Below are 26844 nucleotides of genomic sequence, written 5' to 3' on the forward strand. Positions count from 1 at the left end.
TGGTCAGTTGTAATGTTACAACATCAAGTCTGCTTTAAAAAGGTGTTAGTCCTTGGTTCACTAGTAATGCAATTGAGCTTGTATTTGCCCTGAGTTTGATGCTGTTGGGAAACAGACCCCCCCCTCCCACTTCCTTACAGCATTGTGGTACATTCGTGCACCTCCAGTATTTTATCTGATCTGGAGATGGGTGGAAAAGTACAGAAATTCCTGGTTGTGCCCACATAGCAGCCATTTCCCCTGCCCCTGTAGCTGTCATTCTCCCCTTCCCCAACGCACCAGGCTTTTATGGGTTTTTAATCAGCAATTGAAGTTGTAATAACATGTGTAAAGGTTCTCGGAGTTTACAGCTTTTATTTTTAAGAAATGTCTCTGGCCCCTTTCTTTACAGGAGATCTGGCTTTCCCCCTTGTATCTCAGTGAAAGAGGATAGAGACATTTTTTTTTTTTAAATGAAAGTTGGCCATTCAGTGAACCTGATCCACAGACTGTAAGAATGTCATGATGATACTCAGTTGCCTGCAAAAGCTTGGGCAGTGTGGCGGGATCCTTGCTGCCAGGCAACAGGGGCAAGGAAGTTGTGGGGAAACCCGCCACGTGGAAGCCCCCTTGCCACTATGTTGGCAGCCACAGGAGCAACTGGGGAACCACACAAACCTATCCCTGTGTTGTCCAGCAGGAGCCACAGAAGGTATATTTGCTCTCCAGCTGGACGTGAGGGACAGCCACTGTGGTCTCCATCACAGGCTGGAGGAAGGAGGCCTGCTACTTCACCCTCCAAATGGAAGGCCACGGGCATTTTAATGTACGTTGTAAAATATTGGAATATGCTGCCCCGAGCCGTCGAGTGGGTTATCAAATAGATGGCACTGCAAGTTTGACGGGATGTTCTTGGTTCGACGCGCCCTCCCCCCCGTTTCCCCCGGCGGCTGTAGCCTCGATTGCGCAAGCAGGGCGTTTTCAGGGGCGAGGAGGTGAGAGCAGAAGGGGGACTCGTCTGTTGTGGGCAGGAACTGCTGGAGGGTGACTGACAAGTGGAGTCGGTGACCTGATTATGGAAGCTCCAGCGGGAGTGGATACAACAAAGGGCTGGCGACGAAGAGGACCCAACCGGGGACGGCTGGAGCCGCCGCGGGACCCTGCCTCCTCCTCGCCCCCAACCGGAGCTTCGACGACCGCAGGCGAGAGAGACCGGCTGGCGCGTGTGGCGACTTAAAACTTCGTCGAGGTCTTCCTCCCGGCGACAGGCACGGAGAGGAGGATGCCGCCGCAGGGGGTAAGAGACCGAGTGGGGCTTCGGCGACGGGGCGGGGGGGGAGAGGGTCGGGGGTTTTACTGGGGAGGGGCGGCGGGAGAACCCTCCTCCTCCTCCTCCAAGCCTTCGGAGGGAGAAGGCGGCGGCTGAGGCAGGTTGCGCGGAGGGGGGCGGGGAGCAGAGGATGCTGCTGCTGCTGCTGCTGCTGCTCGCGTGGGGCCGCCCCTCCCCCCGCGCTGGGCGGCAGTGGCCATGCCGTGTCCGCTGGGAGCTGCCTGCCTGCCTGCCTGCCTTGCCTCTGCCTGCGCTGGGACTCGGCTGGGGCGGGTGGCTGGTTGCGGAGATTGGTTAGCGGGGGCGGGCCAGGTGCCGCGCGATTGGCGGGCGCCGCCGAGCGGACGGCGCTGGAGAGGGCCCTGATTGGCTGCTGACGAGGAAGCAGGAAGGGAGGACGGACGGAGCGGAGCAGGGACTCGATGCTGCCTCTGTTGCCGCCGCCGTCGCCGCCGCTGCTTTGGGGGACTTCGAGCGCATCGGCGGCAGTGAGGCGGCGGAGGTAAACCGGGAGCCCTCCCTCCTCTCCCCCCCTTTCCCCTCCCCCTCCCCCTCGGCGGGAGTAGCAGCGCAGCAGCCCCGACCGCCCTCCTCCGGCCTGTGCACGCGGGCCCCAGAAGGGGGCGCGCCTCCAGTCCCCATCCCGCAGCCGGGCGGCTACGCGGCGGGAGGCGGCAGCGGAGGAGGAGGAGAAGGCGGTGCTGACGCAGCAGCGTGGAGCCCGGGACTCGGGCGCCCCGGGGCGTTCCAGCCGCCGGATTCCAGCCCGGCCGGGGCCTCCGCCTGCTCCGGGTGGGCCCCGCCGAGCAGAGTGGCGACGACGGCAGCGGCGGAGCAGGAGCAGCAGCCCGCGAGCGCCCCGGTGAGTGAGCGAGCAGGCATGGGGAGAGGAGGGGAGGGAGCCCGTCCGTCGGTCTGCGCCGGCCGGCAGCGCGGTGGGGCTCCGCCCGCCGCGGATCCCGCAAGGTGGTGGTGGGGCTGGTGCTGCTGCAGGGGCGTCACGGGCGCTGGAGAACTCGTCGGGGGCAGGCGCCTGATGGGAACAGGTGCCGTCGTCGCGGTGGCCGCCGAGGAGGTCGGGGGTGGGGGACGGAAGGCAGCGGAGGGGGCGCGGCTCTTGCGGGACGCCCCGGGAGTCGGCGGCGCAGGCTTCAGGAGGAGGGAGAGGGTGGGGGTCCCCCCCGGGAACTTTCCTCCGGGATCCGGCTCAGGCTTCCTGGCGGAGGCCGGGGAGAGGGGTGAGCTTCCCGGGTGGAGAGTCCCCGGTGGCGCCGCCGCCGCTGCTGCTGTCGTCGTCTCCGTCTCCTCGAGTGTCTCGGCTGTCCGCCTTCCCTCGTGTCATGGTGGGTGGGTGGCTGGCTTGCCTGGCTGACTTGCGAGCTGCGGTTCCAGCTGCAGCCGCTTCTCTGCTCCCTCCACACACGCGCGCGCGCACACACCCCGACGTCGGTGCCTCTGGGGCCCTGGCCTGGCTGCCGCCGGGTTCTGATCGGCTTTTTCCGAAGGGCACCGTGGCCCTGGCTGGTCTTCCGTCCGAGCTGAAGGACACTCCGGGCTGCTCCCATCTCACCCCGCCCATCACCCGGCCGTCTGAGAGCAGGGAGAGGAAATGGCCTCTGGTGGCAGGTGGGCTGAGCCCTGGCTGCACGGCTCCCCGGTGGCCCACTGGGACCCTGTCTGGGGGCTTGCTCGGTTCCTCCTGTGCTTCCTGGGATTAGCTTTAGGACGCTGAAGTTACGTAATAAAACCATTAACTTTTATAACATCAGCAACAAAAACGCCCCCTTCCCAAACAGATCCGGGGGAGACCACGTGAATGGCGCCGTTTGTAAACCTTTGGTTGTCCTCTGCTCCCCTCCCTTCCTAATTTGCCCCCTGCCTCTGTAATAGACAATGTTACACAGCCCCATTTCCTAGTGCAGAGGGGGCTGCTCTGTCTGTACCAAACTCTTTAGTGGATAGACCAGACATGGAGACAGATGTCCTGATTAAAACGGACCGTAAAGGACAAAGGCGCACAGAACACTCTCTATTCCTAGTTCAGTGGGCTGTTCTTGGAACCAGGCACCATATCAGAAGTGGCCCAGTCTTAAGGAAAGGGGGTTGAGGCAACTGCTGGGAGCTGAATAGTAATAGCTTTCCCCTGGAAAGACCAAGGCATGTAAGAACTTCACACTGACTCAAGAGAAGTGTTTAATGAAATGAACTAAAGTTATGCAATAGTTCTACTATTTGAAAGCATTTAGAAAATCCTTGAAGGCAGTGTGCAGGGTGGTGATGAGTCTCCCCACCCCTGGTTCCCAAAGAAAACAGGAGCACCAGGCTCCCCCTGCCCCCCATCTGATCTTGTAGGAGTACAATTCATGGGGGTTACAAAATTCTCAGTCTGGTCTGCCTCTTTGTCACACTTCACTGGCAGAGAAATGATGGACATATAGCATCCTCTTATACAAAAATTCCGTAATCTTTTTAAAGCACTTGAATGATTTCCCAGAAATTTCCCCCCATTTCAGTTAGTGTGGCTTAGCATTGTTATGCTTTTCCCACTTAAAATGTCAACGCAGTACTTTCAAATGATTAAGGGGAAGATGCTTTCCTACATGTTAGTCCAGTCTGCTTTATGGCTAGACTTGGATGTAGCACAACACAGATCCTTCTAGTCTGCCCTACCGCTTTTTCCTCCCCCATTTCTGTTCTCCAGTGAAACTGGCAATGTTGAGTGAAAATCTTTTAAAAATATAACTGTTCATGCTTGCATTGGTGCACCTGCATGCCTTTGTGAAGGGGGGAGGGAGACTATCAAGTGTTTTCCCCATCCTAGTCAGTTTCACCAGAGAGCAAAGAAAAAGTGGACATCTGTTTCAGGAGCATTACCAAAAGGTAGGAGAGCTTAATATGTGAAAAAGCCATTTGCAAATATGTGAAACTTTATGGGAACAAATGCAGTTGGAGGACTGAAAATTCACTGTGGACAGAATGCATAAAATATATAGGAAGGCTGAAAATCCACCTGCCTGTATTCAATTAAAAAGCCTAAACTTAAAAACATAAAACTGTAGTTCTTTCATGCCTGTATCCCAGCAGGGGAAGGAAACTGAAAATGCTGCGTCACATGTATGAAATTTGTTTTAGGAGTTTTATTAGTACATTATGTTTTCTGAAAGTTCGACTATTTACTTTAATACGTGACTAAATGGAAGCAAAATGCATGTTAAACAGCTGTTATGTGCAAAGGATGTGCAATAAGTTTCATTTCTATCAAGTGTGTCACTCCTGTGTGGGATGATCCAGAAAATAACTACTCTGTGGAACATCAGATGTTCTGTTCCGTTGTATAGCCTACATGCTAACGACCACATAGAACACATATCTGATGTGAGCTGGTATAATCTGAAAGCTGTTTATATTTCTAGGAAAGTACCTGTTGTATTTTAATGTGTATTTTTGCAGTGGAACAAAATAATGAAGGCATGAATCTTGACCATCTGTATTATCTGCTTCCAGATTTTCATCTTTTCCTTCAAGTAGATTGTATTGTAGAGAGCAGCTGCTTGTGTTGCTTTCTGCAGCATGGGGCTTTTACTGAGGAGGGGCGGTGGGAGAATTGGATGCTCTTGTTCCTTCCTAGCTGTCATTTGAAAGGAATGGGTGCCACTATCTGTAAAATTTTAACTGGATTGTTACTTTTTATATATCTAGATTGGCCGCCTGACTATCCTTGGAGTGTAATATTTCTTTATGTATATGGTTTTGTGACAATTTGGTTAGAAGAGTCCCCATTCTGTTTTGTAACCTTGGGGACTAAGGCACGCTATGGCTTGCCCATGGTTGTTTGGTGAGCCCATGGTTAAAGCCATGTTATACTCACCACTCACCTTCCCACCATCTGCACTTAATGCTGGTGTCTCCAGGCCATTGCAAGAATGCTAGAATGTGTTCATGGCAGAGTTCTGGTGAAAGTAGAAGGTACAGTGCCAGCATTTCCTTGTGATGTTCCAAGAGCACCTATTGAATTCAGGCTTCTGGAAGAATCTTTGGCACTGTAATCTAAATATGTCTTGGTAAAGAACTGTGTGATTAGTAACATAGTTTGATAGAAGGTATTCTTTAAGGATACAAGTAATAATTTGCCTAAGATGACTTCTGAATATCAACCAACCAATGTTTTGTGACAATTAGAATGTGAAGCCTTTTGCAATACTGCTTCTAGCACATTAATCTTTTGTATGCAAGCCCCATAATACTGAGTAGGCATTCTGTTGAAAGGTGGCTAGCAAATTTGTGATTTCATTGGAGAGAGATCTGGTTGCTTATTGAGGTGACATTCTAATGCTGATAGCTGCTTTAGTATTAGAAGTGTAATCACTTCTGTATGGAGCACTGAAGTGACATTGCTCTTACATGCTTACTGTTGGCTAGATGAACAGGACGAGGGAAAGAAGAGTGGATGGGGGTTGGCAAGCAGTGCTAAATGAAGTTTAACTGTTGATCCTCAGAATGAAGAAAGTCTCATTGATATCAGTACTGTTGTTCCCCAGAGAACGGCCAAAAATGCGGGCTGGCTATGATGTTTGAATTCTTGATATTAAGTTGGATCAAGAAATGTCACTGTCTGTATCAGGCAAACAAGCAATGCTATACTTGTGTCACTTATGCATCTGTATTGCTGCAAGGTAGTTTTATTTTGTGTAAGACCAAGATGAGCATCCTTGATTCAGATTTGGGAAGTAGTTAACCCACTGTTTATTTTATGCAGATCCCCCCCTTTAAACTTACTGAGTTTCTGTCCTGTTAAGTAGAATGGAAGATTATTTATGTATCTTAACACTCTGTATTCAAGGCTCAGAGTAGGGCACAGACACAGGCAATCCAGAGCTCTTGCTAAAGATAGGTTACGTATACATATTGTGGGTGTTCATGTTTGTGCAATATATTATAAACGATTCATACGAAACAAGCTTAAAAAGGATGCTGTTAATAATATCTTAGACACAACTAGCACAGATGTGGCTACTTACCTGTGTAATAATCCCTAATATATTAAAAGCAATAATTCTCTGTGTTTGTATGCCAGACTTCGAATGTTCAAGGTCCTTTGTGTAATTATTGTGAAGGCAGTACAGTATTATTATACACGGCAGATGAAGCAGTTGCTATAAGCGAATTGAGGCTTGCTGAAGTTCACCTTACTGAGTTCATGTCTGAGTAGAGATTTGAATTGTGAACTTCCCAGCTCTCTCTCCTAAATGCTGCAGCAAACTCAGTTGTCAGAGCAAAATTATGATATACCTCAAACAACTGAAGTGACATCTTTTTTTGTTTTTGGCAGTTTCAGAGGCCTCATTGAATTCTGGGATGTTTCTGGATACGGTTTACCAACCTGACTCTTGCAAAATGGGAAACAACCTTTTGTTTTTTTGTTTCTTGAGAACATGATTGCTGCATCCTGACTTCCATAAGAAATAGTAACGGGCATCCCACCAGTTCTCTAATACAATAATCCATTAGCATCATCCAACTTAATTTCCTTTGGATACTTCTATGACTTTTTGCCAAATCATGATTTTTCAAAGGAAAATGAACTGTGATAACTTTAGGAATGAAACTTCCCTTCGCTAGAAACTCACACACATTTCTGTTGTGTGAGAGGTATTAATTTGCATGGACAATGCAGCAATTTTTCTTTTAGCCCTTTAAAGATTCATTCTGTTGAGGTGATAAATTATTTTTGATTCTTGGCTTTGAGAGACCTAAACAGAACTTGCCAATTTCAAAAATGTAAATGCTTCTTCTAGACTTAACTATTCAGTGGCCGCTTAAGTCTTTGAATTGTTTGCTCGTACAGCATTTGAAGTTTGTATTGAGGTAGGAACAGATGACTAAGAATATTCAGTGTTGAAATTGATCAAAAAGAAGTAATGCATTACAGAAAGACTGTTCTTCACAATAAATATATACTAAACAAATAGCTCAAGTAATTGGTGAACCTAGATAGTCACACGTAATTAAGTTTTATCAGTGGTATCACAAGTTACATAACTGCCCCAGTTAGTATTTGTTCATTAAAACCCCAAATGCTTGATAGTCAAACTCTGCACATGTGGAAGCCCTTTTAGTTCTGTGCTGTTACAGAGTTTTTTCCTTCCCTGCTAACTTTCAGAAGCATGGATAAAGGTTCAAAGAAATGCAGTACAAAAATGCTTCCATGGGAGCAAATTCTAGTTTGTTCGTTGAACTAATTGGTTGAACTGTTTGAAAGTCACAACCATAAGCCTGTAATCCAGATACTCTGACTTGAACAAAATGCTATCCTACCTGTTTATGCTAAACATATCTTTACTAATGGGTTTCATCCTGCTCCAGTCACTGTGGGTGTGTGATGAATTGTTATTCTACTGTACAAAACGTAAACTGTTTGCAATACTGAGGTTGTTTTCTAAAGGAATTTGGGGAGCAGGTTGCTGCATTGTCCGCTGCATGAAAGGGTGTGGGGAGTACCTCACAAAAGAGTGAGAAGGCATCACAGGGCAAAGGGATGACAGTAATATCCAGCCCTGCTCAAGGAAGATCTCAAAATATGAAAAATTCCCTTTAAAAATTTTGGTATCTGATTTTCACAGTTAGCATGCATGATTTCTTGGATTGTGTCAAATGACAGAAGACCACAGTAAAATAAGATAGCAAGTAAATTTCTTACCTTCATACCTCTAGTTGCAGAGAGCCAAAATGAGTCAGTGACAGGAACGGGGAAAGGCCTGTTTGCTTTGCTCTGGAGCATCTCCTGGAATAGCAAATGCATTACCACAGCATGTGTCATGGAAGGCTTTACGTACCTGAGCAAGTGCTTTTGTTTCTAAACTAGTTCAGCAGCAAATAAGTAGCTGCTGATTCCACTTTGGGCTAAACCAGAGAAACCAGAGTGCTATAAAGCTGCAGGTGTAAATGAATGGTCTCTGTGCTTTCCATCCTTGGGGCTAGAAATGTCATTTATATGTCAGCTGGCTTCAGAAGAGTAAGTTCAAATACCTACTGGAGAGCTGTCACTTGGTTTCATCAAACAAAGTCAAGGAAACAGGCTTAAGGTTTTACTTTTAGTTGACATAGTGTCTAGCTAGTTTCACTTGCTCTGTAAAAGCTCTCTTCTTTATTGTGGTCAGAATGCATACAACATATAATAAATTGTTTATTTCTACAAATTGTGATGTGTATTGTAATATAGCAACATTAGGAAGACATTGTAGATGGGCCCTTCTGTGTTACACTGGCATGGTATGAGTTGGTAAGGTTACTAGAACCTTCCTAGGTGATCATTTTAGTGTGCAGTTGTTGACTGGGGTGGTTCCAGTCATCCCTTTTCAAAATAGTGCTTTTTTCACCCTGGTAAAAGGGATGTTTTCCCACTGCTCAAAAAGTAGTGATTAGCTGCTGGGAATATGTGAGGCACATCCCAGGCACAAGGCAGTAAGTGTCTCTGACACTCACCACCACAATATATGCTACACTGCACACATGACATGTGCAGTGTAGCATACATTGTGGTGGTGGTAGTGAGTGTCATAGACACTTACTGCCTTGTGTCTGGGATGTGGCTCCTCCGTCATGCCCAGCACCCTTTCTGATTAGGTGTTAGGGTCTTTCTACATACTTGGGGAACTCCTTTTGGTGTACAGAAAACTATGACTTGGTAAATTAGCCTAAACAGATGGTTGGCCATAGCTGCAAGTAAATGAAAGAGGAAAAAAGTGGCAGGGAAGGGGGGTGGGAAAGGTGGCCGTCTCCAGCCGCTGAGAACTTTCAGAATCTTGGAGATTTTTTGTGGGGAGATGAGATTTCCAAATTGCCCCCTTCACTCACACCCTCCTGTGTGCAATTGCTTGTGTTTTCTCAGTTTGTGTAATTTCTAATGCCTTGTAAAAGAAATTACATCACTTTTTACTGATTTAGAAGCTGAGTGTTCTCTTGCTATATTCATGATGCTGCGGAGGGGGGAATATACTTGTGAATTTTTTTAAGCAAACATAAGCACACAGCTGTACCCTGTCATTTCGTGAAAACTTTACTCCTCTTTTTTCCTTAAAAAAAAAAAGGAATTAGTTCTTGGAGTCATTGTCTTCTTCCTCTCGAGTACAGCAAGGAACTTTGGGGGGCAGGCTGCTTAGTCTGAAACTGACTTCATTTGTTCACTTTTAAGAGTCTGGACAATCATGTCATCAGTCCAATAACATTCCAGTGTCTTCTGGGTCTTGTTTTAAATGGAGTTGCTGCCCTAGCTTTCTGTGTGTGGATGGGCAAAAATACTTTTGATGCACCTAAAAGGTGGGTGTTGGTTTTGCTGACACTAGTAGTACCCAGCCAATTTCTGGTTGTACTGACATTTTAAAATAATCTGAATTGTGGCCCCATTTTCATAATTCTCAAGCAGTTGTTGTAAGAAGGAAAAAAAATCAGGAAATGTTTCAGGGGCTGACTTCATGGAAGTAGGTTCAAATAGAACCTGGGCCCATTATTGATTTATTTTCCTCGTGTGTGTAGATGGTTGCTGCTTTTCTCCCCCCCCCCCCCCCCAATAAAATGATAAAATGACATCTACTAGAAACTATTGACTAAATGCTGGATTACACTAAGAAAGGACAGGAGTGTGAGCTTGGAACCTTTTCTTGGTAAAGTGTAAGGGAGACTGTTTTTGTAGGGGGGGTGTAGGACTGGGGGCTGTGCTTGGGGTGTGGAGTGGACAAGCAGAGCACACTGCTGCATTAAGAGCTCCTACCAGAGTGGACCCTGGCACTGCTGAAGAGGGGTACGGTTGAGAGCAGCACAGGGTTCCAGAGATCAAGAATCTGGTGCAAGAACCTGGATAGCCCAGGCAAGCTCATTAGATCTCGGAAGCCAAGCAGGGCCAACCCTGGCAAGTATTTGGGTGGGAGACCTCCAAAGAATGCCATAGTTGGGAGACAGAGGCAGGCTATCAAGCCACTTATCTGAACATCCTCCATGCTCCAGTAGGAGTTGACAGCGGTCACCAGGACTTCCAGGCATGGGTGCACGTGCGCGCACGCACACAGGCACAGAAATACCCCTCAAAAGTGACAAATCTGGTGCAAGAAGCCCCTGAGCCTTCCCTTACTATGGTAAAAGAGGGAAGGGAGGTTGTTGCAGGGTCAGAGGGACCTGCATGGACACACACCTTGCCTGCTGCCTCCCTTTCCTGACCTAGCAGGGATGCACCAGGATTTGCACTGTTGGATCTGAGGCTGCCAGCAGTTGGCCAGAGCAGTTCCTAGATTGCTGCCCCCCTTCTCTGCCCTCACCTGGGCACCTCCTTGGCAGGTTGGGCTTCTTTCTCTGTGGCAGGAACTTGTCAGCAGATGGGCTGCTGCCTGCGCTGTTTATTAGTGCCATACTCAGTGGGCCTCATGTCTCCTCTAATTTTATGAGGCCCTGAATCAATTATTTCCAGATCTCATTTTTTCTTTTTTTCTTTTTTGGGGGGGAGTGCTCTATGGGGATGGGGCACTGCAGATAAGCGAAAATAAAGTATTATATCAAACATAATGGGGAACCACTATAACGCCACATAGCACCGAACTTTAATTCCTCAGGAGCCACAAAGGAGTGTTCTCATGTGGTGTAGTTATATTCTAGTTTGGATAGTCGCTGATGGGGGGGCGGGTTCGAAAGCTGCAGTGGCCCTGAGGTGATGGGGGAATTAAGACAGGGAGAGGGACCCCCCCCCCAGGTATTGCAGGTCCTAACATATAAGTATCTAAACAAACAGAATAAGAAGGTAACGTACCAATTCCTTCTCTGAGTTCTGTGTATCTCTATGATGATTGTGCGGTCAGATTAAATACATCCTACAGCTGTGTTTTTCGAATGGCAGTGCTTTCCTGCAACAAAAGAAGACTTCTGCCAAGATAGTAGCATCTTATGCCAGAGTAAGTTTCCTTGCACCAGAGGAAAATGCTGCAATTAGCAGGGTGGCGTTGTAGGATCCAACCCATAATGATTGACTGGTGTTCATGCTGTGCTGGCAACTTGAATTGTAGCTGTTGTGTGTGGGCGACCCAGTTTTGCCATTGGTCAAACAGATTTTTGCTTTGCAAAACCTGTTTGGCCAGAGGTGGTGGGATCAAAGGGTTCCCATAGGATGGCAACTAATGCATCTCACATACAGGTCTAAAAAATTATTTTATTTATAGAATCAGTGTAAAGAAAAGGCAGGTAGCACTTTTATTTTAAAGTGTAGTTTGTATGTGTTTAATTCAAAGTAAGTTCCGCAGTGTGGGATCCAAACCCATTTTCTATGAGATTAAGTGCACTTCAGCCAGTAGATGGGAGGTAATTTTGGTTGATTCCTGCTTTCCACTGCAGATGTTATACATCTCTGTTCTTGGGGGGTGGGCTATCAGGGTCCCAAACTATTTCTTTAATGAAAGGTACTTCTGAGTAATGAAAAAATTTCTGTTAGCCCTCCCATATTACAAAGGAGCACAGAAAGCTAAAAGTGATTTATTTAAAAAGCCTAGAGCAGATCTTTTTTGCAGTCTTTCCCAGGGTCTGCTAGGGGATGCCCATGGTACTTTGCCACAGGTGGTAAGCTACCTGTTGGAGATCCCTGCTTTAACCTCGGTGTGGGCTTGCGTGGTGTAGTGGTTAACAGTTGCAGACTAATCTGGAGAACCAGGTTTGATTCCCCAGTCCTCCATATGAAGCCTGCTGGGTTAACTTGGGCCAGTCATAGTTCTCGCAGAACTTTCTCTGCTCCACCTACTTAACAAGGCAACTGCTGTGGGGAGAGGAGGGAAGGCAATTGTAAGCAGCTTTGAGACTCCTTAGAGTAGAGAAAAGTGGGGTATAAAAACCAACTCTTCTCTTCTCAGGGCAATATTTCAGGAGGCGTGATGGGGCGACAGAGTGTGGTGGGAAAGTTCCTTTTGTAATGCTTTTGGATTCAGCCCTCTGAGTTCAGTGGGTATGACTGCCATCTCATAGGTTGGCGCCAACAAACCATTTCAGAAGGAAACAGCAGCTCCCACTGCTTTGCAAATGGTGATGTGTTTACAAGGTACAGCAATAGCTTCGGTATATGTCCTCAAGCTTCAGATTGTGCAAGAGGTTGCACAAGCAAAAGAAGATCTGTAGATTTAGTCCACTTTTCTCCTGATGTGTTAGCTATGGTGTAAAATATGAAACAACTTTCCCCATGAGCGGAGGTTAAATTACTGTGTATTGGGGTCACTTTTGGATACACCTCTGTGTGTGCATAGGGTTACGGTAGTCTGAAAAAGTGTAAGTTGGGCATTCTCTGGAAAGGCAAAAGAAGATGACAATACATTTTATCATGTATTTTGAAAAAGAAATTGGATTGGGGTATGTGTTTCCTGTGATCTGATGTAGCTGTTAAATAATGTTTGGATAGCAGCAGCTGTGGGTTATATCCCACAAGCAGTGAGTGTAGGTGTGTGGACCTTTCCCACATCCTTCCCCCGGCAGCTTCCTGAGATCTCCAAAACACTGATGTTCAGAGTGACAGGAGCCCCTTGAATGTAATGCAGTTTTGCCTGGAGGGCAGCTGGGAAAAGGAGGAATTGAGTGATGTTACTTCTTGCTTTTATACCACCTGAGATTTCGTGGACACCATGGCCATGGTCACACAGCAAGCTTATTGTGATTTGTTCCTGCTATAGATTTGATCAGGAATATTTTTTTCCAGGTTGGGATGATCACACATCCCTCCCCGAACCGCAAGCATTGCACAACAAGGCTCTGGGCACCATCTAGATAGCTGTGCTGCCACTTGGGCGACGCAGCATGAGGGTTGTTTAAAAAAAATTTTCTTTTTCACATGGCCGAATCAACGCCCCCACTTGGACTCGCCATACTCTCTTTTTTTACAGCCCCCCCAAACAGCAACAAAATGAACCGGCGACATACTACCAAGCACTGGAGTCTATATGTGCGCTTGAATGTTTAAACATTGCATTTATTCAGTGCAGGATTGCTCATGCAAACAAAGGCGGAAGCAGGGGGGGAACCTCATTATGTGAAGGACGGTCAGACGACCTAATCACAATCATTGCGAGAGATGGCTGTCCAGCAGTGTTCCCTCTAAGCTGAGTTAGTGTGAGCTAGCCTCTGGCTCACCCATTTCTGTCTCAGCTCAGAAAGGAGGGCTCCAGAGCAAACTAATTTATGCAGCAGCCAAATCACTTGCTCACAGCTTTAGTGCCAGTAGCTCACAAAGTAGAATTTTTGCTCATGAGACTCCACAGCTTAGAGGGAACATTGCATTGGTGAAATCATGGATTCAAAGTGCAAATAGTTGGAAAGTATTTGATTATCCCATTGTCAGAAAACTCTCTAGGGAACCGGGAGGATCGCGTGAGTGAGCCCACTTCGGTGCGGGAGATGGATTCGGGCATCTGATCAGCAATTTTAAATGCGAGAGGGAACAATGGTGAAACTTGATCAAAATGACCGTATGACCACGGCCCAAGAGACTCTGGAAGTAGGACATCCAATTCCCCTCTTCAGAGCCGTCCCCAGTGCCCTGTGGCATTTTATGTATGTGACAGGCTGCTGAGGGATGGGGGAGGTGGGAAAGCATGGTCACTATGCAAACACAGTTCGTAGGATCCATCCCAACAAGGGCGAGACTCGGAGATGCATGCAGTTTGCGAACTTTGAAAGAGTTTAGACATATTATAGAGTAGGATGCTTCATTGTTTAAGCAATGTTCATAATTTTTGCTTTTGAAAAAGCTAATGGATTGTACTGTTGAGTGAAAAATATGAGCGGGCTTGTGCCAGTTGTGGTTTGGTGCGTAATGGGGCACTTTTTTTGTAATGGGTTATCTTGGAACACTTATGTTTATCATATAAATCAATATTGGGTCTCTCAAAGAAAGACACATGGCTAAATCTAGTGATCTGCAGAAGACAGTGACAGATCTTTCTTGCCTTCCTGTCCACCCAGCAACCATTTCCAACCCCAGCAGAATTGATTCCCAAAGTTGTAGGACCTGCGTGGAGTAATAAGCACGTGGATCAGTGCCCTGCAGTTTGGGGGGGGGGGGAATCGCCCTTCCTGCTTTATCTGTAAACAGAATCAGAAGTGGCTGCAGTGGAGAGAGGAAAGCAGGAAAAGTCCACCAGCCCTTAGAGGAAAGCAGGAAAAGTCCACCAGCCCTTGCAAGAGAGGGTGGCTGGATCTAACCCACCAGGCTTTCCTTCCTTCCTCCCTTCCTTCCTTTCCTAGTGTTATACTGTTCACAACTCAATGGGATATATGCCAAGCCCGTATTAGCGATTTGTTGATCAGCCAAAAAAAATCTCATATTTGAAAAGGGAAGAGCGACCTAAGAGTCCAAAATATAACACTGGAATGAAATTCAGAATTAGATCTGATAGGATTTTAGAAGACTTAAGAATAGAACGGGAGTAATTAGAGATGTAAAATTTCTGGACATTTTGAAGCTCAGAAAAAAATGGAAATTTTCGGAAAAAATTGAGAAAAATGCTACATTAGCACTTCTTTTTTCTTTTCCAGATTGAAAGTCATTCTGTTACTTTAGGAACATAAAATACGACTATGGACATTTTTACTTGGCATGAAATTATCACAACTAACATATTAAAAATATAGTGTATCCAAACAATTATTACAAACAGAATACCCACCCACATGCAAAAACAAAACTGAAACCTTTTTCTTTTCTTGTGACAATAGCACTTCCTAAAGGAAGAAATGCATCTTGTTCTTGCATTGGAGAGTTCAGTTTGTAACCTAGGACTTGCTTGTCCTCAGTGCACAGAAATTAGATCAATCTGATACCATACATATTTTTTAGAAATGATTTGGAAAATATTTGAACACCTTGTCTTAAAATATTTTATTCATTATGTTAAAATAAGATGTTCCATAATCAATTTTTTTTCTTTTCTTTTTTCAATTTTTCAGGAAAAAACCAAAAAAGGCTTTAGGAAAAAAATGGAGGGGGATGTTCCCCCCCCCCCCGAATTTTCCCGTTTTTTTCCCCTAGGAGTAATTGGAAGTTATGGACATGGGCCTATTATGCACGGACAGCTTACTGTGGAGTATCCAGGCAGTCAACCCTTTAAGCTTGACTTTGGATTTCTGTCCCTGCCATACACATTTTATACCAGCTGGTGTATTTATTCTGCAGCTACAATTTAAAAACTATACCTCTCTGAATCAGGGTGGAATATAACGTGTGACATGTATTAGGGGGGTGGTGTCCAATTTTTTTAAAAAATTATGAAATCAACCTATTGCAGCTGCGCAGTAGTGTCCAGCAAGCCCCCATCTGGCTTCCAACCTGCTTGTGTGCAGAGGTGGGAAGGAGAACAGATATCTCTTCTTTTTGGTGCCCCCCCCACTCTGGCTCTTAGCCCACTCCCTCGTCTCCTTCTCTCCACAGCTGGCTGCAGGGGTCATTTCGTAGAAAAAGAGCTAGGGAACTCATTAGCATAACTCATTAGCATATGCCACACCCCCTGACATCAGGGGCCCGGCGGTGGACCTGCAAGGCCAGCGGGAGTGTGAGGAAGCCCCACCAAGGCCCTCCCTGGCCCCAGGCAGGCAGGGGTGGGGAGAGGCGGGGAGGAAGCAACTTCCCCTCCCTCTTCTCCTGCCTCCTCCTGGCTGAATGAGGGCTGGAAGCGGGGCGGCCGGAAGCAGGGGGGGGGGCTTTGTCATGTGCCCGGCCCCCCTGCACCTCACCTGGGGGAACTGCGTTCCCCCGCGTTTCCCCCCGAAATGACCTCTGGCTGGCTGGATAGATCCTTCTTGTTAAAAAGACAGTTCCTTGCAAATAGAAACGCTTTGCTTGCTTGCAGGTTGTGAGGCTGGAGAGGAGGGGAAGGGATGGAGAAAAAAGTGGGCTGGGGGGTTAGGCAAGGAGGGGGCACCCCCTTCTCTGCGATTAGGACAAGAGACAGGGCTTTGAAGAGGTGTGTCACCCCGGTGAGTGCAGGACTCTTGTGTCTGGGCTGACACGCACACTCCCCCCCTTGTGATCAAGCAGCAGAGAAAAGAGCAGAAGGAAGTTTTTTTTCCCTTCCCCATCCTCCCTCCTTCCCTCCCCCCCCCCCCCCCGTGGAAAGACCCGGCCTTGTCAACGTTCTCATTTCACCAGACTAGAATTGTTAGTCAACCCCCCCCCCCCAACCACCCATCCTTATAAATGAGAAGAAAATGGCGTTTGGACACCAATGAAGGGCGGGGAGGGCAGAAAGTGCAGAGTGGGCAGAATGACCTCGATGTGGACCAGGACTGTTGTCCGAGGCATGGAAAGAGGATGGGGGGGGGGAGAAGTCTGAGGGAAGATGTAAGCTTTTGAATCAGGTTTGGCTTGGGAGCGCAGCAAGGGGAAAGACTGCAGCAAAGGCACTCTCAGAAGCCCCGGGTAAATAGCGAATGGAAAGCAAACGGAACACTGAAGAGAGGAAGAACAATGTAGAATGGGGGGGGGGTGTCAACGGACATGCACAGTGAAAGTGATGGGAATGCAGAAGGATAAAGAAAACCTGGCAGACATGCATGGTGAAAGTGAGGGAAAACACCAATGCATAATAGGCCATGAATTCAAGACTGATCTGAAAGCATCTTTTATATTATAAGTAACATTACTTTTTTGGGGGGGAGGGATGGAGCGAATAAAGAAGAAATGAAAACAATTGTTAGAGGGTATAAACAAAATTTATTTATTTAAAGAGTATGATCAGTTGCATTCATCAGTTAATTAAAGCAAACAGTAGAGTTTTTTGAACAAAATATCAGTTCCTAAGATTACAACATAAGAAAAGACACAGGTGTTCTTGTGGGCTTCTAAGAGTATCTCTTTTTAAAAAGTGTGAGGGCCACATGGCAGGACAGTAAAAATGTATAAGCGAATGATAGAAATTTATTCCTGTTGTTACACACTTAATATATCAATGTCAAGAAGAAAAAAGATTCCAGAATCTTGGAGGAATACGATTACTTGTAAATCAAGCAAATATCCCAGAATGATACAGACTAATCCCCCCCCCCTTAATGTGGGCTACAATGTGTTATCTGTCTTAGCTGCTCTTTAAAAAATAAACTTAGTAAATATATACATCCTGACCAATAAGAATTTTTGAAATTGAACACCCTTTGGGATAATTCAGCATATTATTAATGTTGCCCATATTATAAATGTATGCGCAAAACATGAGCTATATAATACTTTTTAATAAAATATCACAGAATAGTGAGCTGTTGAGCTTCCCAGAACTTTTTATCAGGCTGGATTTTAAGTACAAATAACAAATGGAAGTTGGGTGGAAGAAAGCTGATTCCCCCCACACACCCCCACCCCCAGGAATACACAGCAGCATGGATCTGGGGGTTGTAGTGAGCAAAATCGCCTCATCTGCGCTCACAGGTAAGGGAGGAGGGGCCATTTTGTTCCCATCCCTTATCTTGCTACAGCCCCTTGGCCTGTATGGATGAGGGATGCTCTCAGGAATCAACTTGCCTGGGGTTATAAGGGAAGACGGTGAAAATCTGATCCAAAAGTGGCAGAGGTCATAAAGGAACACAGCAAGAATTCTGCATCCAACAGGGCTTGCCGCTGACAGATTGCTGGACCCAACCTGTGGTGCTGGGTGTAAATTGGGTTTCAAGTTGTGCTGGAGCCTCCTGTGATTAAGATGCAGAAAGATGGAATGTCTCTGTTTTGAAAATGTATATGCCAGCAGTTCATCAAAGCCTTCCCCAGGGTAATCTGAAACATTCAGGTTCCTTGTAAGGCAGAAAGTAGTGGGGAAAAAACATGGTAATCTGTATATTGACAAAGCTGGAGAATAATTTTAGATGATGCACTAAGTAGTAAATTAATAGTAGCCAGATTTGGTAACATATAATGGATAGAGGGCATCTAACCCCTGCAAGTGAAGTGAAGTCCCATTATGCATCTTTTTTTAATTGTAGAAAACCCCCCCCCCCCGGTAAATGCAATATATTCCCAAATAGGTAACATTCTCAATAACTGTGATGGATTGGGGAATTTTGTCTATTCTTTGTCTGAGCACCTTGGAGGAAAGACAAGTTCATTGTGTAGGATTTTGTAGTATTAGAAGCTATTCAAGGAATTAAGGTAATTAAATGTAGAATCATAAGAATGCTTTTCTTGATGTAAGCCCCAATCTTTGAGGGTCTGAATGAGGTTTTAAAAAATTATTTATGAAAACCTTCCTCGTGGTTCAAGGCTGCTTACAATAATAGTTTAAAATGTTTTCAATTAAAATAAAAAAATAAGTTGCAAACCCCAAATCTTTCCCCCCCTCGTCCCTGGATGCATTCTACCTCTGGATATAGAATTAACAGAACCAATTTGGAACTGGTGGGTCTTCATGCCTAACAGCTGCAGAAGCAAAATTGAAGTAGTTTCTTATAGACTCTGATAAAAGATTTGTGGATTATACTAACTGTGGGTTTATTCACAAATTACAATTTATAAGCAGTGTGGTTAAAAGGGATCTGAATTATTGGACTAAACAGAATAAAATGGATGGAGGAGGCTTGTAGCCCTAAAAATTAATATTGCTAATCTTTTTTTTTTCATTTTTATGATCCTAATATGCCATCAACACACATTTAATATGTGGCATAAGATTAACTTCATTTCTCTGTGTAAAAAAAAAGTCCATCATCGCTTATCTGGCTATGCAGGAAAATAAAAGAGAACTGGGTTTCTCTAATGTAAAAAATGAATGGTCTCTGTGTCATTAATTTTGTCTCAGAATAAACATGGCTGGCATGTTTGAACACCATGTTATTTGTGTTCTTTGGCACCCCACCCGCGTGGTAGCCTAAGGGAGATAGGGACCTGTTCATTATTGATTTATTGATTTATTTAGATTTTAGGGCCACCCTTGTAAACAAGGCTGAGGGCGGCTTACAACAGAAAAGGACATACAATGAGTAATTTAAAAATTAAAACCAAGAATAAATACATAATATACATATATAAGGTAGCTGTGTAAAGGGTTTTTTGTGTGTGTTTGTAAAAAAAGAATCTGTTCATTTGGGTAAAGTTATTTCCTGGTTGTCTGCCTTATTTTCAGTCTTTCGTGATAAGTGCTTTTATTGGTCCGAAAAAGTGTGCCTTATTAGAGTATAGGACTGGTATGAGCTCTGAAGAAGTCTTCCTTTAAAAGGGTAAGAATAATGTAATATCTTACATGTGATGGTTGAAAAGTATGTTATTTTTTCTCTAGTAAGGCATTATTAATAAGACACGATGAATGGCAGTATTTGTGAATAATTGATTTTGAGGTGTTATTAAAAAGAAGAGTTGTTAAAGGTTTGTTTATGATCTGTATATAAGAGGTTCTTGGCAGTGTACAAGAAGCAACATTTAAGCAAGCCAAAGAAATTTAGGGTGATTCTGCACTAGACCTTAAATCTTGGTTCAGCCCTGTCTTTGAACTTACATTCTACACTACACTCAAGTCCACCCCTGTAATTATCTCAGAGTATTTTTTGTTTCCACATTACATTGAGGTCACCTGAGTTTTGCCCCACACTTGTACTGGGATAAATGGATGCTGTTATAACCAGGGATAAATGCAAGGTATTGAGTCACAAGTTGAACTCTGATAAAACCAGGGATAAAATCCAAGTGTGGAAAGGGCCTTAGGGAGTGTAACAATGCAAGTATATTCAGGTGGGTAGCTGTTTTGGTCTGAAGCAACAGAACAAAGTTTGAGTCTAGTGGCACCTTTAAGACCAACAAAGTTTAATTCTTTCATGTGCATGAAAAAGCTTATACCCATGTGAAACCTTATACCCAGAATTAAGCTTTGTTGGTCTTAAAGATGCCACTGGACTCAAACTTTGTTCTAATTCAAGTGTAGGTTTACACTTTTAATAATCCCGTAAATACAGTTCCTGCTGGGGAAACCCCAGTGTAAAGTACTGATGGTATTTGGCACTCATTCCATTAAACAAGATGTGTAATTTTCCAGATAATATTTGGAACTGTGAGCTTACTGAAACTGATTTTAAGAACTGTGAGCTTACTGATTTTAAGTGCTTTGGCAGTCTTATAAGATGGTTTCAGAAATTCTGGATACAAGGAATCTGGGGAATTCTGAAGGGATAACTTTTACATGTGGATCCATTAAAAGTTTACTTATGTATTTTAGAGGATACATGGATGGGAGGAAGATAAAGATATGGCTGCTAACGTAATAGAAACAAAAATAGATCAAAACAATGCAAGTTAAAGTATCTACTATAGCAGATCTCAACAGAAGATAGAATGTGTTTGGGGGAAACTATTGGAATGTTTAAAGTAACAGTGAAATTGAAAGAAGTAGGACAAACATTTCCATTTATGAAACGGGCATATGTTCTTTACTGGAATATAGTTTATGGATACCATATGTTGCTCATAATATCTTTTAGAATTGGAACGATAATCTTTCAGAATTTGCATGAAATTCTTAATCGTTTATCAATACTTTTTTCTGTCAAAAAGGAAGACAACAAACTTGTTAAGGGGGGGAGGAGACTATAATCTTGTAGTTATTTGTGTGTTCCATATATTTGGGTTTTGCTTAATTTAATCATTTTCTCTGGAGAAAAATGCATGCAGATTTGAAAGTGTGGGAGGTGAGGTTCAAGCTTATCTGGAACCAGTTTTATGATCTCTACAAGTAATGGTTAGGTGCGGTAAGAACTGCTTTCACCGTCTTTCTAAGTGGAAAGGAGAAGTGGGTGACAATGATTGTGGTAGGAAGGTGATAGAAGAGTTGATAAGGCACCCTGGCAAAAGACTTGAATAAGTGTCTTAATGTTTGACAGCTAGAGCCACAAAGGAGAGCAATATTGGCTTGAAAAGGGAAGCAACATCCTCCGATTTGCCTAGAGGAAATTAGGCTCACTCACTTTATTGTAGTGAGCTCAATTGGAAGAGATTATGTTGATGTAAAAGAGTACCAGGATTACCAGAATTGTTAGTGAGGAATAGAAGTAGTAAGGCACTTGCAGGCACTTTTGGAGGTTGGAGTGTTGGTTTTATAAACAGAAAGTGTGCAACTTTCTTATGGGTCACCATACAGTACTTCTGCAGTAGCTAGAGGAAAACCTAAGGGCAAAAAAGTGGTTATTTTTGTCACAGCAGGGAAGGTCTTGGACTGCCACTAATACTGCATTGCTAGCCAAGTAATACGCTCCATAGTTTCTGCATTTTCTGCATCATCATTGACTGGAAATGTTAACATGAACACAAGAGTTTTCCTGCTTCCTCTGTTATGCTAATGTAGAATCATACTGAATGGTTCTGTGGCACCTGCTTCATTAGCATCTCTGTACCTGTGTTCAAGTTGGACATTTTTTGAGACCTCAAAAAGCTGGCCTCATAGTGGTTGGAGGGGGGCAGTTTTCTTTAATAAAATAATCCTTTCTCCCTCTGAGGTGGAGGACATCTTGTGGGTGATTCCCATCCATCACTTAGGGAGGCAGGAGTAATTTCAATTACTTCCTGTTTCCTGTAGGCTCACCCTAGGCTCAGTTCTTTTCCTGCCTCAGAAGAGAGAGCAGCAAGATAAAGGATCTGCCTAACCCTATCTTTCTGAGTTAACTTACTTTCACTTTCTCCTTCCATCTTGCCATTCCCTCTCTCTGAAGAAACTTTTTTAAAAATTCCTTTTCTTCTTCCTTTCTATATGATCTTCTTCGTGGTCTCTGTGCATCACACCCTTGGGATACACTGCGCCTGCGCTGAACCTTCTCGGTACCGATAGCTAGCAAAAAGGGATTTTCGCGCCTCTCCCAGGTCACGCGCCGACTCCACTGCGCATGACCAAGGAGGGGCACGCAGATCCCGCCAGTTCCTTCTGACCGCCGCCCAACAGCCTTCAAAGAAACAAGATGAAGGGCCGAGAGCAGAGGGGAAGGAGGGCGGGTGGTGTGAATGCACAGATGACCACTCGAAGATCACAAGTTACAGGTAAGCAACCTGTCTTTATCCTCTCCCCCCCCCCCTTTGGAGTCTGAGCATTGTCAGGTCGGTTGCTCTCTTAACGGGAAGGGATCTTCCAGACCACCTTCCATGGCATCTCCACTCCGGAGATAGACGCTACTGGGCTCCCTGGAGACAAAGAGACCATGTGGCAAAAAAGAACGCAGCAGCAGTGGCCAACGCTCAACCAGCAGAGCAAGTCGAGGATGGCATTCTAAAGCACGCCAAACGGCTGCACACCCCTGCAGGATTTACAGAGCCCACACCAGCCTCAGCAGCCATTTTGGAGTCCACTGGTTTTAAGACAGGAATGGTGAGCAGAGCCTAATCCTGCACATGGCGCACCCCGAGACCTATGGTTCAATGGGGTTCATCGAGCTAGGCGTGATTGTGCCGATAATGCTCAAGGGGACGAGGAAGATGACGAGTTGCAGAGCGGTAATGTTGGCAATCCCAGGTCTATCCCCTTATTTCCAAATGTGATGGCATAAGAGCCATGGGGGAGGAAATAGCGCATTTCTGCAGATCACGGGGCCATGGGGCTACTATATCCTCCTCCCCCTCCCCCTCTCCTCGGAGGCACAAGAACAGAGGCAGCTGGCCCACCAAAGCTGTACAAAAAGGGTCCCCAAGGAGCACTGCCTATTTGATCCGCCTTCACGTGAGAGGGATGGACTCTCACATGTCTCTAGTGAATATATTTGATCTGCCTTCACGTGAGAGGGATGTCTCTAGTGAAAAGGAAGGGGGAGAATTTTCATGTAATGATGATGAATAGGGGGAAACGATTGTCTCAGACTAGTCCTTAAGATATTTCAAGGACGAGGTTTTTCAGTATTTGCTGTCTAAGACCCTATCAGCACTCAATATACAGGGACCCCAAAAGGCAGGGGTCAAGAGTGCTAATCCCCAAGGGCAGAACGATGGCACAGAGCTCATTGATGAGTTCTTTCCTCCAAGTGATTGCTCAGAAAGAGCCTTCTCCTTCCCTGAATTCTGTGTGAGACAGATGAAGGCAGAGTGGGCAAAGCCGGTAACAAACAAATCATTTCCAGGGGTTGCTAAAAAGTTGTACCCTTTGATATCATCAGCTTCAGATCTTTTGCAGGTACATGTGGTTGATGCAACAGTGACTGCCCTGCATTTCTTTGGGTTGCTCTCTGAAGACGGACATGAGGCCACTTCCATGGCAATCAGTGTGCCAGCTGCAGCATCCACAGTGTCTAAAGCAACCATTGTGTGGATGCGTAAATCGATACAGATGTTACCAGGCAGCAACTGAAGACTACTGGAGGGTGCCAGCAGGATCTTGAAAGCCATCTCCTATACTGCCGATGCCACACTAGACACCATGATCTTTGCTTCCAGGGCGATGGCATCAGCAACCGCCGCCAGTCGCATTAACTAAGAGTTTGGCCTACAGATTATTAATCTAATGCCATCGTCACAGCATACCCATTTCAGGGAGACAAGCTGTTTGGGGATCCACTGGAAACAAACATACGAAGAAAGAAATCTTAGTGGAAGCCTGCAACAAGAAGAAGGCTCTACCCAAGACTGTACAGCTTGGGGGATAAGACTGCAGCAGGCCCCTCTTCTTTCCGTTCATACCATACTCTACCCAGGTTTCAGCAAGACAACAGAAGACCCTCATGGGGTGGCAACAAACAGCCCTTTTGTTGCGGAGGCTTCCATAACAGGTTCTCAAGATTCAGTGGTGACAGACTGGACAAAGGGGATCGGGACCCCAAAGCCTCAAAGTCATGATTATCCGAATCCACTGGTGTGTGGGGGGGCGTCTGCTACATTTCAACCAAGCATGGTCCACCTCCCATCCTGACTTCTGGACAAAGACTTTGTCACAGAAGGATACAAGATAGAATTTCATTCAATTCCACCTCAGCTTTTCATCGTCTCTCCTATACACAAAAACCCAGAACCAGATCTACGACAAATCACTTATTGGACATTCAGGCGATAGAACTGTCACTGTAAACAAACAATAGAGAGGGGTCTACTCCATCTTCTTCACGGTCCCCAAAAAAGAATGGGGATTGGAGGGTATCCTAAATTTGAAATACTTACACAGATATGTCAAACCCAGACACTTTCGCATGGAGACCCTCAGATCCATTGTGGAATCCTTACAACCTGGGGAGTTCCTCTCCTCCATCGACTTGGCAAAGGCAGACATGCATGTTCCAATCTTCTTACACCATCGAAGATTCCTACGTTTCCGTGTGGGGGAGACTCATCTCCAGTTCCTAGCCCTGCCCTTCGGCCTCTCATCAGCTCCCTGGGTGTTTACAAAGATCCTGGTTCATCCGGTCTTATGTCTTCGAGAACAAGGGATTCACATTCACAGTGCTTGCAAGACTTGGGGTTCCTGGTGAACATGCAGAAAAGCTCTCTGACTCCCACACAGCATCTGGAACACTTGGAGTGGTGATGGACACTCGAGCTACAAAACTTTATCTTCCTGTCAAAAAGGCCAGAAAGATCAAAGAGTAGGTTAACCATATTATTCAAGTCAGGACTTCACCCTGACCAAGATGATGGGCCTCATGGTCGTGGCTTTTGACATGCTACAATGGGGAAGGTTTCACTCCAGACATCTACAACTGTTTTTACGGCCATACCAAAACTGTATTGCCTTACAGGTAGATCTTTTCTTGAACGGGGCAGATGGTCCATAGTACCTCTCCAGGTGAAATTAAGTCTGCGCTGGTGGACCAAGTTAAACAATCTATCTCAAGGCAAGTCCCTTTGGATCCAGGACCAGATCTAAATTTTCTATGACATCAGTCTATCAGACTGGGGGGGGGCCACCTTACTCCATCAACCAGTGCAGGACAGATGGTCCATAGCAGAAAGGAAACTGCTGATCAATCTCCTGGAGCTTTGAGCCATTAGGCTTGGCCCTTCAACACTTCGCCCCTCATATCAGGGGGAACCACATCCTTGTTCGGATGGACAACATCTCAGCAAAGGTTTACTTCAACAAATGGAGGCTCCAGGTCCCTAGCCCTACACAGGGAAGCAATTTTGTTATTGAATGGGGCAGAATCCAATCTGACATCAATCAGAGTATGCAAAGGGTGTCATCAACACCCAAGCAGATTGGCTGAGCCACCAGACAGTCCAAGAGCGCGAATGGTCCCTACACAAGAGAGTTTTTTCAGCTCATAGCGGCGACACTGGGAACTCCACAGTAGACCTATTTGTCTCTCCACTCAACAACCAACTGGACAGATTTTACATCAGATATTTTCATCCCCGGGTGGAGGCCATGGATGCCCTTCTTTTCCCTTGGCCCGAGGAGCTCTTCTATACATTTCCTCCTCTTCCTGTACTTCCCAAGCTTCTCCGGAGGATACGAGTTCTAAGGGCAGAGATCATAGCGGTGGCACCATACTGGCATCGTCATCCTTGGTTCATGTCGCTACAGGAGATGGTGGTGACTCCTCCTCTAACCACTCTAGTCTCAGAAGACATGCTGCTTCAAGGTTCAATTTGGCATCCCAGGCCACGGTGGTTCTGCTTAACTGCGTGGAGACTGAAAGGGACAAGCTATCAAAACTAGGCTACAAAGAGCCAGTCATCGATACGACTATGGCCTCTAGAAAGCTGTCTACCTCAAGGATCTACAATACTACTTGGAAAGCCTTTGTCCGATGGGCTCAGTGGAAGAAGGCTGACCCATTGCATTCAGAAATTAGGTCACTACTGGAGTTCCTACAGGGCAGTCTAGTAAGCGGTCTCAGGGCAGCGACCCTCAAGAAACAGATGGTGGCCCTGGCTTTGGTCCTGCCTCAGTACAATTGTCTTAACATCTCTCAGCACCCTCACATTCACTGTTTCCTCAGAGGGGCATCATTCAAGGATTCTCCACAGAGACATAGGTTTCCAACTTGGAAGCTTAATACTGTTCTCACAGCTCTTACGAAAGAACCCTTTGATCCAATGTAGCACATTCCGCTCAAATTTCCAAGGATGAAAACTTTGTTCCTGGTAGCCATTACTTCAGCCAGGAGGATTTCGGAACTAGGCACTCTGTCAATTCAGTTGGAGCTGTGTTTTTCACAAAGACAAGGTAGTTCTGAGAACAGATTCCACCTTTTTGCCCAAAGGTCAATACTAAGTTTCACAGATCACAAGAGATTTGTTTGCCATCATTTTCTCCAAATTCAACCCATCTGGAGGAAAGGTTTGGCATACACTGGATGTAAGGAGAGCGCTCAAATGCTATATTCTCAGAATGGCCTCTTTCAGATGGACAGAAAATATGTTTGTTAACATTTCTCCTCTTCACACAGGGAGAAAGATGTCTAACTCTGCCATAAGCAACACTATGAGGTCCTGCATTACTGACGCCTACAGGAGTATTGAATGAGTTCCTGCAGGTATCATGGCCCACTCTCTTCACAGTGCTGCAACAAACGTGGCCTTTGCCAACAGGGCATCGGTGGAGGAAGTCTGCAGGGCTGTTACGTGGTCTTCGTTATCCACATTCATCAGG

At 45.6% G+C, this 26844-nt stretch overlaps 1 protein-coding gene across 1 annotated transcript in view; it reads left to right on the plus strand.

The window, feature by feature from the left end:
• The first annotated feature begins 2036 nt into the window (after positions 1 to 2036).
• Positions 2037 to 26844, plus strand: part of BAHD1 (bromo adjacent homology domain containing 1) — a 106738-nt gene continuing 81930 nt past the window's right edge. Inside the window, exon 1 of the mRNA XM_015427217.1 lies at positions 2037 to 2171. The gene's annotated coding sequence lies outside the window, so the exon portion shown is untranslated. The remainder of the gene's footprint in view (positions 2172 to 26844) is intronic.

Source organism: Gekko japonicus, unplaced genomic scaffold, assembly GCF_001447785.1.
Source record: "Gekko japonicus isolate JY-2015 unplaced genomic scaffold, Gekko_japonicus_V1.1 scaffold1077, whole genome shotgun sequence".
NCBI classification, from domain to species: Eukaryota; Metazoa; Chordata; class Lepidosauria; order Squamata; family Gekkonidae; genus Gekko; species Gekko japonicus.